This window comes from Eucalyptus grandis, chromosome 11, assembly GCF_016545825.1.
Source record: "Eucalyptus grandis isolate ANBG69807.140 chromosome 11, ASM1654582v1, whole genome shotgun sequence".
NCBI lineage: Eukaryota > Viridiplantae > Streptophyta > Magnoliopsida > Myrtales > Myrtaceae > Eucalyptus > Eucalyptus grandis.
The window spans coordinates 32508776-32525396 of NC_052622.1; the positions used below are offsets into that span (position 1 = coordinate 32508776).

The 16621-nt window shown below is 40.0% G+C and overlaps 1 long non-coding RNA gene and 1 pseudogene across 1 annotated transcript; both read left to right on the plus strand.

The window, feature by feature from the left end:
• Positions 1 to 1480: 1480 nt before the first annotated feature.
• On the plus strand, positions 1481 to 2389 carry LOC104439123. The gene is made up of 3 exons (XR_005547485.1): positions 1481 to 1526; positions 2025 to 2098; positions 2252 to 2389. It is a non-coding gene; the product is annotated as an uncharacterized LOC104439123 (long non-coding RNA).
• A 5127-nt stretch (positions 2390 to 7516) lies between these two features.
• On the plus strand, positions 7517 to 9376 carry LOC104427767 (annotated as a pseudogene).
• Positions 9377 to 16621: the final 7245 nt, after the last annotated feature.

A 16621-nucleotide genomic window follows, 5' to 3' on the forward strand; every position in this document is an offset into this window, starting at 1 on the left:
GCCACGCGTTCATTTCTATTTTCATAGTCGTTCTTCAATCCCATCTCTTGGAGAGTTTCACATCTCACCTACTCTTGAACCAGTTTGGCTTTCTAGCGGTGAAACACAACGTTGGTTTCTTGTCCTCCTTTTTCTCCTCTGCTTTAATTTTGGCTTAGCAGCATCGCTGTTCTATAAGTTTCTTCTTTCTTTCTTTTTTCTTTTTAAATTTCTTTTGAGTATGATTTTTCCATTCGTGGTTTATAAGGTTCCAGTGTTTGGTTCATGGGATTGTTGAAATAGCTGGTAAATTCCTTCTCGAGTTAGCCATTTCATGCCTTTTGGATCCCGTTGATCAACATTTTCTTGGAGTAACATGATCTGCCGAAGTGCTCCAGAGCATGATAACATGCATGTACTTGATGTTACTGACCGAGCATTTGCTGACTGAGTTACGTCTACTGCGCTCTTGTATGACTAAGTAATGTCAACTCGCCCCACCCTGACGCCGACGCTGCCAATGCTCCTCCGCACGACGCCGACGCCCCTCCGCTTCCGCCTCCGCCTCCACAGGTTGCCTCCGTTGCCCTTGACTCCTACGCTGATGCCAACGCCGACACCCCTGCCTCCCTCTCACGACCTCCAGTCCCCTCTCTCTCTTTCCTCCTCGAAGTCGCGCCTTTCTTCTAGTGAACCGCAACACCAACGCCCCTCCGCCGGTTGCCTCCGTCACCCCCGACTCCGACGCCATGCCTCTTTGCCTCCCTCTCGCGACCTATACTCCGCTCTCTCCCTCTTTCCTCTGCGGAGCGCCCTTGCTGGCCAATCCCGACACCGACAAACCCCGACTTGCATTTTGACCTCCCTCTCCACGAACGAAGGTCACTCTGCTCGCTCTCTCTCTCTCTCTTTCCTCCGCGAAGCGCCCCCTGCTCCTAAACACGGACGCCGCGGACGCCGTCACCTTCCCAAGCCCCACCAATAGGCACTCCATTGGCGACTCCCGTACGTCCGAAGGTTTGTTTGTTTGTTTGTTTGTTTTTTTGGGATTCCACTTAGTAGAATTCGGTGCAATGTTAATGTTTAAGTTTATAAATACATCTGTATTGCTCCTCTTCTAAACCCAAAAGCATATTGAATGAAGAGCCTTATTTTTCTGTCGTCTTGCTCGATGCGTGTGGGAGAGAGAAATGAACATGTGAAACTCTTCAGCTGACAAATTGTCTGAGAAGATCAAATTCCCCTTTTTTGCCTTGCCCAGAATTTGTGTAGTTTGAGATGATCCTACCCAGGTGGTCCTTGAGAGACAAATATTTTGGGTTTTAATCCTTGAGAGAATGACTTCTAGATGGTTGGTTTGGACTAGTATTTAGTTCTTGCCTATTTTGGTCACAGCTCGAATTATCGATCACTTGATCTTGCAAAATCTTTCTTTACTAGAACATGCCTATGCAAAACGTGGATTACTGATAAATTTTTGCCCGCTACATTGCAGGTGGATGGCAGCGACCTTGGTTGACTACTACATCAACGTTGTTCCGCTTGTGGTATGAACAAATTATTTGTCTCGGCTATTACAAATCACACCTCTTTACACAACTTCATCAATTGATAAGTTTGAAAACCATCTTAACTATAACACCATATAAGAAAGCTGTGAGTGTTTTATTACATAACGACATATACCTAAGCCCAGTAATGTTCAAGGAATGCAGTTTCTTGTTGCGTTGACAAGCTTCTAGGAATAAGAAAAACCAAAACATGGTACTTGATGTGTTTGCTGGTAGTACTTTCCAGTTTTCACTGACAAGTTTTCATGGGAGCAAACGGACCCTGATTTTATACATCATGGAAAATTGACTCAAAATTGCATGAAGCTGAAAGCTGACACTCCAATAATCCTGTATAAGGAACTGGTGATTGCACGAATTCAATCTACTTCTATGTCAATGCAAGATGATATATTTCATTTGTTGTTGAAGCTTTTTTTATATGGAGTTCTATGAAGAATTTGCAGTGCATGCTTACAATTAATATGTCTTCAGGCTTGGGTTTGGTAAAAGGAATCGAACTTTTTTAGCGCTTTACTTTGGACAGTGCTTCTTATCTGCCTAGGCAGGTATGACTTAAATTCTCTCAACGGGATTTCGGCTTCTTATTTTGTAGTTGCAAGTGGCACAAAAGCCACTTTAAGTTGTTTTAACGGGAAAAATGCTGTCGATTGATTTCTCAGCTGACATTTATGTGCATTATGATGCGATTCTTATCTCAGTGTCACAACGTGCTTCTACATTCTTTTGCAATTTCTCAAGCTCTCACCTCAGGAGTCTTCACAAGATATGTTCTGCTACAGCATTCTAGCAAGTATGTTTGCACTCCATTTTATTATATCATTGTTGTTTCTACGGGATTCTGGATACAGCACTTTACGGAGACATTATGAGTTCATGGTTTCACCGGACTATGGTAAACGAACAATTTTCTGTTATGGAGCTATAAATCTTAAGAGTCTTTCAGACATTGTTTAGGTTGCTCTACATATTGAGTTTTAATAACGGGTTACTAATGTGCCCAATCACTCCAAAATTATGCTTTCAATTTTGAGCTGCAGTCTGTTTCTTGAGGAGAACAACAAATGGAAAGTTTTGATGTGCTAATTCTGTCAATTTCAACTATGATTTTGGGTGTGCTGGAATACCTTTTTATCTGAGCAATTTCTTTCTTCAGGGATGGCGTAGAACAGAAGAAGCGGCATTTTCCTGTTTTAATTGCTAGAATCACTTTCATTGTTTTGGGTTGTTTAATGCTGGCGACTCTTCTCTACACTATCTTCACTGATGGTAGCCCTTTCCGGAAAGAACTTTTAACTCCGTAAGTTAATTGTTCTGTCTTCAATGGGTCTTTGTCATTTGGTTCCCTAACATTTGGAGTTATGTTGGAGAAGGTATTAAAACAGGTTGTTTTTTACTTGGTCATGGTGTACTATGAGGAATACTCATACGATTATCATAAGTGCCCATGCATATTTTTCTATTCATGTATCTCGAAAACTGGTTAGGGACTCGGCAGTTTTTGGTTTAAATACCTTTTGTTGCATTAGTTTTCTTACTTATTCAGCTGTTAGGAGCCGCCACTTTTTCCCCTCATATATATGGTGCGTAAATCATCTCACTAGAGTAAAGTGACGTGTCTTGGATGCTGGTTTGAAGAATATCACTGTTCATGGGAAATAATTGTTGAGTTTTGGATTAGATATGCGAGTTGTGAGTAGGAAGAGTTTACTGATTTTTAAATGTACCTTTGACCCTAGCAATATGTTGCCTGCTTCTCTTTTTGTTTTGCTAGAACCAAACTCTCTCCCTTGGGATATTAGATTGACATTTTAAGTACGGAGGTTTCTATGCTTTTCTTTTGGTACTTTTATTCTTCAATCATGAGATCATGCAATTTAAGCAGGTCCCATGCCAGGATTGAACTCTTTTTTTTTTTTTAATATAAATATGAGGGGGTCTACTTCTTTCCTTTGTATCTGAGTCAATTTTTAACATGTAAACATATTTGTCTCTGTCCTATGAATGTACTGAATGGTGCTATCAATTTGTAGGTGGATGACAGCGACGCTAATATATTTATCTAAGCATATTATTTAGTTAAATATTAATATGTCATTTTCTTGTACATGGGTCATCAAACTCTTTTCAACCGAATGAATCCGGAGGCCCCTGTGAAAGCACAAATAATGCACAGTCGCAACATAAATAGCCTAGAGGAACTCTCATATAGTATGTGCTTTTTTGGCAGCTTATCTGTTAGGCCACTAAAATTTTCTCCCATGATAGTCTTCTATTGGAGAGATCAACATTAGACCGCATGAATTTTTAACTTCATTTAACTAACGAAGAGCCACAAATGGGCGAGCTTTTCACTGCAGGGAATAATAAGTGAAGAGCAAGTGGATTGCTTCAACATGCCACTGTATCCTACGTCTCCGACGGAGATTGCACGGCTAGTCAAAATGGACGGTAGTTTTCACATACAGAAGATGGAGCTGCTCAACACCCAAACGAGGTATGACGGTGGAGTCCATGCACAAGATATCATGATACACCTAAGAGCAGGCTTGGAGGGGATCATCAGCAAAACACTTTGGAAGCAAGATCATCGACGAACTCTTTCGACGTCTTGTGGAAAAGACTCCGGATTTTAGCCACCTACTAGAATCGAGCTACAAGGAAGGGACTCTAATGTTCATTGTTGTCAAATGCCATTGATGCATCTTTTGAAAATGACTCTACCGCCCTAAAATTCGATTAACTAGAATAAAATTGCCAGTACCTAAATTACTCTGTTATATCTAAATTGTCCTTTCGTGGTGATTTATGTGTCAGTATCTCCATTTCAATATCAATCGTTTGTTGAGTCGATGAGTGCCTTAGGGAATGCTTCACTAGAGATTCAAACCCCATTATGCAATCCTAGAGAGAAACTAAAGAAATGAATGAATATCTCAAGAATTCTGATAAAGAAATCCAAGATAAAGAAATCCAAAAGGGGGACAGAGAACGTTCACTTGAAAAAATATTGCAACATGCATACTGTTTTCATTGAATAGACTAGCACCAACATTTGATCGTTTGCCTCCATAACTACGACAGTGAGATAAAAAGTAATTCCTTATACATATTCACATAAAAGTAATACACATCAGTACCAAACTTAAAATTAAAAAAGACAATTCCAGTTTTCATACAGAAAGACAAGAAGAACGAACTTGTAAAAGTATCGAGAAAGGACATGTAGGGTGTAAGTATATAGGCAACTACCTACATCAACCTCTCAAAAGAAAATTGGCATGAAAAGGTAAGTTTGAATTGAGAATTACATCCCCTCCAATTTTCAACAAAGTATTAGTACCAAACAGTTCTTGATAACTGCACTAAAAGGGACTGAAACTATTCAATATTTTTTTCAAGCAGAACACTCATGTTATCATAAAAATATTTGTGACGACATTTCACAAACACATTCTTAATTCACAAGCACGAAGAAGTATGATCCTTGTAAACTTCCATTAACCCATGCAAGTATAATCACAACAGAATATTTGCAATAGTTAACCACAAAACAAGGGGAAAAAAAACATCACATAGGCAGAGCAGCAGGTAATACAAAATACACAGTAAAAGCCAGCCAAGAGCACTAGGACTCATTTTATAGAGATATTGATGCATAAGTACCTTTCCTCTAAGTAAAGTATGCACCAGTCTCAGCTAGCCTAGAGTCTTAATGAGTACCTTATAGCCCTATAACAGTCAGCACAACTCTTCAAAAAGATTGAAACCTTTGGAAGATGACTACATCAAGGAAATAGCAGCAAATAACAAATTAAACGTCACACAATCTCCATATGACAAGTAATGACCAACATACTAGAAGGGGTTCCTCTTTCTGTACAAAATTGCATATGTGTGGCTTTTCTTTTGCAGCCGTTTTGTATAGGGGCAGTACCCCCTTGGTACCTTCTTAATGGAATTTTCTTTATTGTTCAAACAACAATAATAACAACAACAAAAACAAAGACATCTCAACAGGGAAAAGAAGTCACTGACTTTATTTGACATGGCATCCCGTCAAACATACACTTTGCATTCACGGGTCCTTGCAGAGGGGCGTCAGCGTCGTGCGGAGGAGCGTCGGCAGCGTCGGCGTCAGGGTGGGGGAGATGGAAGCAACCAGCCGAGGAGAGAGAGCAGAGGAGGGGGAAGAGCAAATGGAAGCACACCTGCATTTTTTTTGTTCTCCCCCGCAACGAGACGGAGAACGGGGAGAGAGAAAGGAGAGAGAGGACGAGTCGACAGGAGAGCGTCAGAGTGGTGGGCCCCAAGTCTACAGGAGAGAGAAAGCAGAGGAGGGCGCGCGCAAACCGTCCAATGACGAGAGAACATTTTTTTCACGTGGAGATTCTTTGGCCGACCCAGATTGACTGGATCGCCTAATCACACACGCCAAGCCCTTTGCTGTGACACAAAGCCGTCGTTGATTATTTCAATATACAAATATTTCTCATAATATATACATGTGTAATCAATATTCTGAAAATTAAAATTTCCTTATTGAGTGGAGGAACGCTTGTTAATATAAACAAAAAATATGACTTTATTCGACCGGTTTGGTCCGTTTTTATGTTTTCATTTTTACAACCCTATGGTTTTCTCATTTGTCTCTTGTTGAATTTAAAACGCCTTAAACCTTCCAAAATATATGAGTATGTAATTTAGATTTCAACATATTGAACATAACATACTTTTTAATTTATTTTATAATTCTTTGAAATCCAACACGTTTTTCTTTGTCTAGGTAGTTTCAAAGAAAAAACAAAGAAAAAGCTAAAGTTGCTAGGAACAAGCCTTCACGCATTTCATTTTACTTTAGGCTAATCCCCTGGAAAACTCCAAACTGATATACCTGTGATGAATTTACCCTAAATTAATTTTTTGATTACCAAAAATCTAAATTAGTACACTTATGATAAATTTACTCCAAATAACCATAAAAAAATCATAAATTAATATATTTGTGATAAATTTACTTTAAATTAATTTTTTTGACTACTAAAAACCCCAAATCGTTATATTTGTTACAAATATACCCTCAATTAAATTAGATTAATACCACAAAAAATCATAAAAGTGGTACAATTATGACAAATGGAGAATAAAATCTCAAATTGGTAAATCGATCAATTGTCAAGTTTTATCCAATTTTATAATTTGACAGTAAAATTTAATTGAAACTAATAAAGGATATAATGGTGGGGGTAAAATTGTCAAAATTATACCAAATTAAAAATTTTATGGTAAAAAAATTAATTTAAGATAAATTTATCATAAATGTATCAATTTAAAATTTTTCAGAGTATTAACTCTTTTACTTTAATAGATTTAGGTCTTTAGATGTCAACTCTTATTGACAGGCTGACCTTGAAGACCTTAGGTCTTTAGATGTCGACTGTTATTGACAAGCCGACCTTGAAGACCTCTCCTACGCAAGCGACATTTGGTCTCCTTTGTTTATTAACATGAGTTTTCTGTTTTTGAAGATATATCTGTAACATTTGCAATTATTTATTTTCATTTTATTGGAGGGGTAACATGATAGAGCATACTCTTCCCGCATCACGGGACACTTTTCTTCTTTTCTTTTCTTTTTTTTTTGGTTTCCACTTATGAGCACATCTAGGATGAAAAATAGGACCTTAGGAGCATCATTTAATATCTTCTTTCGTCTTTTTTTAACATTTCCCAAAGACATTGGTCGTACCTCTTACTTTACGTTTCTTCTGATGTAGGACCAAATTGCTCATAAATTAATCGCACGGAGCAAAAGGGAAGTCGTATACCATATTATCCAGGCGAAGACACGCGATGCAGTCAAGATAGGTCAGCTGTGCATGTGATCCTATATAAGCAGTGTAGGACAAGGAGAGCGGTATACACATATTGGATCTATTCAACCGAGAGAGAGAGAGAGAGAGATCATGAGCAGTAGTTGCAATAAGAGCAAGATACTCGTCTTTGGAGGCACTGGTTACTTCGGCAAACATGTAGTGACGGCTAGCGCTTCATTCGGCCACCCCACCTTCATATTCATTCGACCGGCCACCCCTCAAATGCCTCCCTCCAGTCTACGTCTTCGTGGCGAATTTCGATCTCTTGGTGTTACCCTTGTCCAGGTTTCTCACTCTCTTCTGCATAGTGTGATATATCATCATCTGTCTTCTCTTTATATATGATGAATAATAAGTCACCCATATTCAAAGTGTGAGCCAGGGAAAAAACTCGATCAAAGTAGAAATTGTGAATCGTGGTAAATTTATGGTTTAACATTCGAGGAAGCTTAAAATATTGAACTAAATTCCACACTGGAGTTGAATTCCTAATTTGAGTAAGTCTATAGTTTAAGTCAGCAGATCACGTAAATAAATACGAAAAGCACATATAAGAGGAGTGTCAAGGTGTTTTGTCTATGAATTTTTCGAGTGAGGTTTTTATTTTTATTTTTTTGTGAGAAATTGTGAGATAACACTTGTGAGTTTTGTTGAAAATATAATGAAGGGTTGGGAAAAACTTAAGTGACTCCAACTTTGTAATTTTCCAATTTATAGTGGATTTCTTTCCTCTCCCGTAAGGTATGTATCGACACTCCAATGGAAAAACTGTTAAGAAATTTCTAAATTTACTATATAATTGTCATTTGAGTCATAAACTTTCGAAGTTGGCTAATGTAATTCTAACCCTTCTGACGATTTTTAAATATAGCCTACCCATTGAATTGCATAAAAACATGGAGAATTGGAGGAGCACGAGAAGATGGTATCTGTTCTCAAACAGGTCGATATCCTGATCTCCGTGCTTCCGGTATCCACTATCCCTGATCAAATCAAAATAATCGATGCCATAATCGCAGTTGGCAACATAGAGGTAAACAGCCTTCTTTTCCTAGCAAGAGATTTCGAGCCGGGCTTAGTTTTCTTCTTGCGTTTTTGTTGTCCTAGAGGTTCCTACCATCCGAGTTCGGGTGCGAAGAGGACAGGATCACCCCACCCCCACCATTCGAAGCATTACTGGAGAAGAAGAAGAAAATCAGGAGGCTCCTCAAAGCATCTACCATTCCCTACACTTTCGTCTCCGCCAATTGCTACGCTGCGTACTTCATCAGTCTTCTGCTTCACCCTCACGACCCACGACCTGACCTCGTTGTCTATGGGACTGGCGAGGCAAAGGGTATTCCTACAATGCTTATCTGCAATCGTATACTAGGCAACTAGTAATAACTAATAACTCCCTAGCATTAATACTTCACTGAATCTACGGTACTGTGTTGTCAGCTGTGCTTAATTGGGAGCAAGACGTCGCCAAATACACTATCAAAGTGGCAAACGACCCGAGGATGCGCAACCGTGTCGTGATTTACCGTCCGCCGGTGAACATAATCTCTCAAAACGAGTTGATCTCGTCATGGGAAAAGAAAACGGGTCAGAGATTCGAGAAGGTAGGCGTGCAGGAGGATGAGCTGATCAAGCTCTCTCAGAGTAAGTGGGGACTTATCATACACTGCATCAGGGTTTCCATCTGAGTTTCAAATTCTTTGATGGCGTGTCGTGAAAAATAACTATTTTAGTTGTGATATGTGCAGGCCTCTGCCGAGTCCGGATAACATAGCGTTGTCCATCTTGCACTCCGTATTCGACAAGTGAGATCTGATGAGCTTCGACCTAGACGAGGACGACCTTGAAGCTTCATGCTTGTATCCCGAAATCGAGTACACCAACATCGACCAGCTCCTCAATATATTCCTGGTCAACCCTCCGGAGCCTGCTCGCACCGCATTGGAATGATGAGTTGCATTTAAGCTTGCGACTCGTTGCACATTGTCTGTGTAATTATGATCATTCCTTGTTTTAGAGCACTTGAACTCGAATCGCAATCAATGGGATCATGCAGCACGATTCATGCTTTATTCATCTGATCGGGATTTGTCAATCACTTATAGAACTTTGTAACGAGTCATTCGAATTACATATGTCAAATGAATTTCTAATATAATACAAAATCCAAACACGCGATACAGCCTCCCGGCTAGAGAGAACTCCCAAGAAACCCGCCGAATTCAAGATCGAAGACGAACCGAGCGGCAAGAAGTTCAAGAAAGGTAGAGAGAGAGAGAGAGAGAGAGAGAGAGAGAGAGAGAGAGAGGGGGGGGAGAGTACGATGAGGGACTGGACGAGAGGGACGATTCGACGAGGTCGTTGAAGAGGAAGCGGTCGACATTGCTGGCGCCGCCGCCGCCGCCCGGGGCAGCGGAGTTGGCGTCCCCGGAAAGCCAGAGGTGCTTCGGATCTCCTCCCACCGCCAGGCCCGGGCGGTGGCCCTCGCCCCCCTAATCCACGAACCCCTGCGCCTCGAACATCCCCTCTTTTCTCAAGATCGAACGAACGAAGGAAGAAAGGAGAAATCTTTGTCGTTCGAAACGGAGAAAAGATGGAGAATTTGAAGATAAAGAGGGCAGAGAGAGAGAGAGGCAATTTTTTTTGCAGGGTAACCGTAGCAAAAGAAGCCTGGGTACTGTGAAGAGGAAGGAATTGAGGTCACTGTTTCTCTTTTCAAATATCAAATAAACGAGGAAAGCGAAAATTATTTCCGTTGGTCAATGCTGGAAATGACGGAATTGCCCCCACCCGGATTGCCGGCCCAGGCCGCTCCCTTCTGGCCCACCCAGTTGCCATCGACACCAGAAACGCTTACATAAATAGACGGCAAGGAACGTCATGTTCGGCGAAGATAATTAGACGTTGCTGCGAATAATAACAGTAAAAATAAAAATTCGAATAATCGTTTTAAGTTAAGCAAATGATTCTAATTAGAAAATGTAATTTTCAAATTATTCAATTTTTCACGAAACAAACAAAGTCATCCTTTCACTATGTCAGAAACCTTCTTGGAAAACATGCACAACCTCCTCATGTTGGGCTGCCCGGCCACCGCACGCAGCCCTGTCCACGTCGAAAGCCCTGCCGGCCCCAAAAACCTCCATCTTTTCTTAGTCAACGGGCTTTCGTTTTCCTTTTTCCCTTTATTCTTTGTCTCTTATATTTGTCGTCAAACACCCGTCTTCAAACGGAAATCAGTTTTTTTTCTTTCTATGAAGATGAACAAGAAATGTTGGAGAAGGAATTGATTTTATAATTGATTATGATTCTAATTGATTCAATCATGGATATTCGGACATAAAATAGGAAAATGTAATCATATTTATTCTTTCCTCGGTTCTCTTTTATACTATAAATACAAGCATACTTGTACAGAGAATATACAATGAAAATCACATTTTCCTCCAAATGCATATCGTCTTCACTTCCTTTCATAGTATCAGAGTGACATCTGCAAAACAAGTTTGACATACCGGAAGGGAATTCATTCTGACTTGCCTACGATGGAGGAATCATCCAACAATAATTCTCCGAATCAAGTTGATCGGATCCAAATTCAGCAAGATGTCCAACACTTGTCTCCGAATTAGGTTGGAATACCCGTTTCAATGCAATCCACTGGGTCTTCAACTCCAATTCAGTGGCCGGGAATACAGTGGATTCCAATTCAATGGGCAATGGGCTAGTAGACAACACGGCTCACTCGGAGAGGAAGCAAATTCCGAACCTCAACCCGGGTCGAGCTAGCTACCCTCGGCAAGTCAGATGGGTCAAGGGGCAAATGCCTACCCAGGACTGCAAACCGGTCTCTACCCATATGCAATTCCGACCACAACTTACATCATATACCTCACCCGGCCGACGGATCGAAGCTTCAGCACATCTCCTTGCAACCCATCAGACTCAACAATTACAACACTTGCGCTCAGGATCTTTGGTGAGCCTTCGTAACCAAACCCAACAATTGAATGCGACGATTTTGGTGCAAATATGGCCAACTTGTCTGCACTTGGATCGAGAACGTTATAGTTCCAGACATCACCGCCGACCTCATTCCAACAGAAGACCCAAAACAAGTGTAACAAAATATTCGCGAGATGTATGGGAAGTTAGACTGTGCGAAACTATTTTCTCTCACTCAAGCCTTGTTGGAGTTGAAGCAAGAGAACTTCTCAGTTACCTCTTGCTTTAGAGGGAGTCTCTGGTATGTTGTCTACGTAAGTTTCCGCGTGGCCTCAAGCATACTATGGTTCGCAAAATTTACTACTGCTCTTACAAGTATACGTTGATGACATACTTATCATGGGAAGTGACGATTCCACCATTGGAAAGTTTAAAGAATATATGCACTTAAGACCTCCCAAATACTTTTTTGAGATTGCGATAGCTAGATCTGATAAAGGATATGTTTAGTCAACAAAAAATTGTCCAGGAGATTATATCAAAAATAGGGTTATCAAAATGCAAGCCAGTAGTCATTCATATTGAACAAAATGCCAAGCTTACGACATTTGATTATGATAAAGATTGGTTGCTTCAAGATCCATCAGGCTACCAACGACTTGTTGGGAAATTGATCTATCTCACTATGACCAAACTTGATATATGTTTTGCAGTACAAATACTTAGTCAATTCATGCATTATCAAAAGCAGTCCCATATAAATACAGCACTAAAGGTTTTAAAATATGTGAAGGGATGTCAAGGACTTAGAATTCTATTATCTCGTGATTGTGACATGAAGATAACATCTTATTGTGATATTGATTATACAACTTGCCTAATGAATAGAAGACCTATTACAGGATAAGTTCTCTTATTTCGTGAAAGACTAAGAAGCAATCAACCATTTTCTTATCATCAGCAGAATCAAAATATCAGGCTATGACAAAAACAGTTTGTGAAATAATTTGGATACAGGGTCTATTTTCAAATCTTAGAGTAGAACTCAATGGAGCAACTGAGCTATTTTGTGACAATGATGTTACACTTAAATTAGTAGTGATGGTTTTATTTATTAATTAATGTGATGGGCTTAAGTTGGCCCGTTCGCCCATGTTAGGCCTAAAAGCCTAGCCCACAAGATTATGGCCCATGGATGGAGGATATGTTGAAGGGTTGTAACTTTTGGGAGAACGTCTTTTACCGAAGGGACACATCCTTTGGAGATGATGTATTTAAGGGGGAAAAGAGAGGGATGAACGCACCTTTTGGCAGTACGTACGTTCCTCCTCCCTCTCTCCCTCCAAAAAAAAGAACAATAACAAAAGAGACGACACTCTCTTCCCTTCAAGGCAAATTCATGTCATCGGATCGAACAGGATCAGTTTCTCTTTCTCAAATCGGCATTGGTGTTTAATCCGTGGCTAACAAGGTACATTCAATTCTGTGATGTGCCTTAGGATCGATGATACATGTGATTTTCCCGGGCTCGTCTTCCGCACTTGTTTTAGGGATTCAATTTAGTGTCAAATCTATTTTAGGGAATCCGATATTCCCAACATTGGTATTAGAGCCGTAATTAATGTTTCCCAATCCCATTTTTATGTTATTGAATTACTTTTGTGGTCGAAATTTCGAGAAAAGTGCTGCCGGTTGATCAAGGATAAATAAAAAATTAAAAAAAAAATCCTGACACCCAATTCTGTTCGCCCCATTTTTTTGGCTTTCTGTAAGTCGAAATTTTTTTCTAAAAGCGTAGGATCGAAGCCCTCATCGAGACGAGAAAAACGAGTAGTAGATCGCTACCGGGGACCGCCAGACAGACCACCATGCGCGGCCGGAACAAACGGGGGTCATCGGTGCATGCGTTGCACGCGCCGATTCGGTCCCCCGCAAGCACGTGCGATGCACACACAGGGAGCGGGCGCATGCCGCACACGCGCCGGATGACGTCATCATGACATCATCCAGGCATGCGCGTGGCACGTGCCGGTCAGCTCATTCGACCGAGCCGAGCGGTCCGTCCGGCCCGACCGATCCATCCGGTCCAACCCGACCGCCCGTTGACTTTGACCGTTGACCAAAAAAAAAAGGAAAGAAAGAATGTGTTTCTTTTTCCAATTAAGTATATGTGGATTATATGCAATCCCTTATTTATTCTACATTTGTTGCAGAAACAATGCCTCCCCTTAGGTTGCGCACACCTATTCGCGCAATTACCGATGAACAAAAGGAAAGGCTTTCTAAGTTGATAGATGAGCTGACTGATCATCGATGGGAGAGTGGCGACTTAATTGATCACGTTCTTGAAGTCAATGGGAAAATACAAAAGGTCATATGGAATGGTCGTCCCATGCCACAGTCTAAGATAGTGCGATTTTTCGTGAACACTCTTCCACCAGAATGGCAAGGAGTATTGAATCGCATATGAGATGTCAACAAAACCGCTTCATATAGGAAAATTGTGATGGATTTTATAGATAATTATTACTTGATTGTTACAAGGGAAAAGATCAAGAAATTGAACAAAAGATGATCTTTCCCAGTTCGTATATTGACTTGGTGCTAAATGTTTTGGCCGGTCTTTATTTAGTGTGCTTTGTGGACATCTTATGTAATGTTATCTACCTAGTTATTATTGGTGTGGCAACTGATATGTTAATTGTATTATGTGAAAGCATTATTATTATATCATTGTTTGATATCGAGTACTATTTGCTTTATGTTATTATTAACTGTTGTGGGTAGTTCATAGAAATTTTTTGTAATTTCAAAGAATTTATTTTGCATAGAATGTTATATTAATAATAACTCCAAGTTAGGATTTTGGATAATGATTGGAAACATAGTGACCTTTTTTGATTCTGAAACCTTACTTGAAATTATTCATTAATATGATGGTTTTATGCAAAATGGATGCATAAATGATAGGCATTAATAATTCGTACATATATGTCTGATATGTTCAAATCAATGGCTTCAGCCACAAAGAGCATAGTCGCTAAGCTAAACAAAGGTGAGAAACTCAATGGCGATAACTATGAAATATGGCACATGAAAATCCAATATGTGCTGGAAGAGCAAGAGGCACTAGAAGCTCTTAACCTGACCATGGTAGAACCTGAAGAAGAAAACAATGCACAGCACAAGAGAGATAAGGAAGCATTTGTTGCATGGAAAAAAAAGAACTCTCTTGCTCGCATTACGTTGCTGAGTAGCATGGAAAATGACGTCATGCGAGAGTTTAGGCGTTTTGAGAATGCCAAGGAAATGTGGGAAGCATTGGCAGCAAGGTTTGGTCATACTTTGGTGACTAGACTGAGACAACTCACTATTAGGTTTGACTCTTATAAGAAGTCTCATAGTCAGACCATGAAGCAACACCTTAGAAAGATGTCAAACATGATTAATGAGCTGAAAAATGCTAGCCATGTCCTGACTGATGAGCAGCAAGTGCAAGCAGTGATTCGTTCCTTACCTCAGAGTTGAGAGCATATGAAGGTGCACCTGACCCATAATGAGAATATCAGAACCTTTGAGGATGCAGTGCATCATCTTGAGCTGGAAGAGGACCGCCTCTTGGCGACTAAGCCGGAAGCTGAAATTTATCATGCTGGTTCTAGCTCACATGGAGCTTCGAGCTCCAAGCGCAAACGTCCTAACTGGTTTGATAAAGGGAAAGGCAAGGAAGCAGGTCCTTCAAGGATCTAAGCTTAACCAACATGAAAAAGGAAAGCGTCCTCGAATGAAGAAGCTTACAAGGGTGAAGTGTTACAATTGTGACAAGAAGGGTCACTATGCTCGCGACTGTCGTGAACCAAAAAGGTATACACCCCTTGTACTTTTCAGAACTTTGCTTATGTATCAAGTTTTGTATTCTTGACTGAGTTTAATCATTTGTGGACTGTAGATTTAGGAGCGACAGACCATGTAGCGAAGGATAGAGGATCCTTCGTGGAATTCCGACGAGTACCAATTGGAACTGAGTGGATCTATGTGGGAAACAACTCCAGAGCTGAAGTAAAAGGAATTGGCACCTGCCAACTGAACATACGTGGTGGACGCACTTTGTTCCTACATGATGTATTGTATGCTCCGGAGATTCGTCGGAATTTAGTGTTTGTTTTAATGTTGGTCAAGCTAAGTTTTAATATGAACTTCCATAATAGAGGTGTGTATTTGTTTTTGGATACAAATTTCTATGGTTGTGGTTATTTTCTGGATGGTTTCATTGTATTAGATATTGACTATGTTAATGCAAATATTTGTTATTCCCTTCTCACATCTCCTAATTCATATGATAATGATGTGAATGTGTGGCATGTTAGACTTAGTCATATTGGCCCACAACGTATGAATAGACTAGCCAAAGAGGGCTTGTTGGGCAACATTGAAAAAGTCGATTTGTCTATATGTGAGCATTGCCTAGTAGGAAAACGATAAGGAAACCATTTAGAAAAGGTAAAAGAGCTTAATTTTCTTTGCAATTAATCCATTCTGACGTCTATGGTCCGATGAATGTAAAAGGAAGGCATGGGGCTGTTTATTTCATCACATTTATAGATGATTATATTCGATTCGAATATGTCTATTTGATTTCTCATAAATCTGAAGCATTGAGTTGTTTCAAAAGGTTTATGAACTTGGTAGAAAATCAATTAGACAAGAAAATAAAAGCATTCAGATCCAATCGAGGTCAAGAATATTTATCTGATGAGTTCAAAAAATTATGTGATGAAAAATGAATAGAAAGACAATTATATATTCTATATACTCCTCAACAAAATGGTGTTACGGAAAGAAGAAACAGAACCCTACTAGAAATGGTTGGGTCCATGATGACACATGCTAACTTACCTATCACTTTTTGGAGTGATGCGTTATTAACTGCTGCATATATACTTAACCGAGTGCCTTCCAAATCAATTATTTCTACTCCATATGAGTTATGAACAGGTAGAAACCGCACTTAAGTTTTCTTAAGCCATGGGGTTGTACTGCCTATACGCATGAGCCCTCTCACAAGTTTGGGAAATTGGGTCCTTGAGGAAAGAAGAGTATTTTCATAAGATGCTCCGAACACTCGAAAAGATATGTGTTCATAGGTGAGCAGGAAAGTGGAAGTATAACTGAATTTGAATCACGAGATGTCATATTCTTAGAGAATGAATTTCCTAAGAATGGCGAAATAGGTGAAGATTACTCCCTATT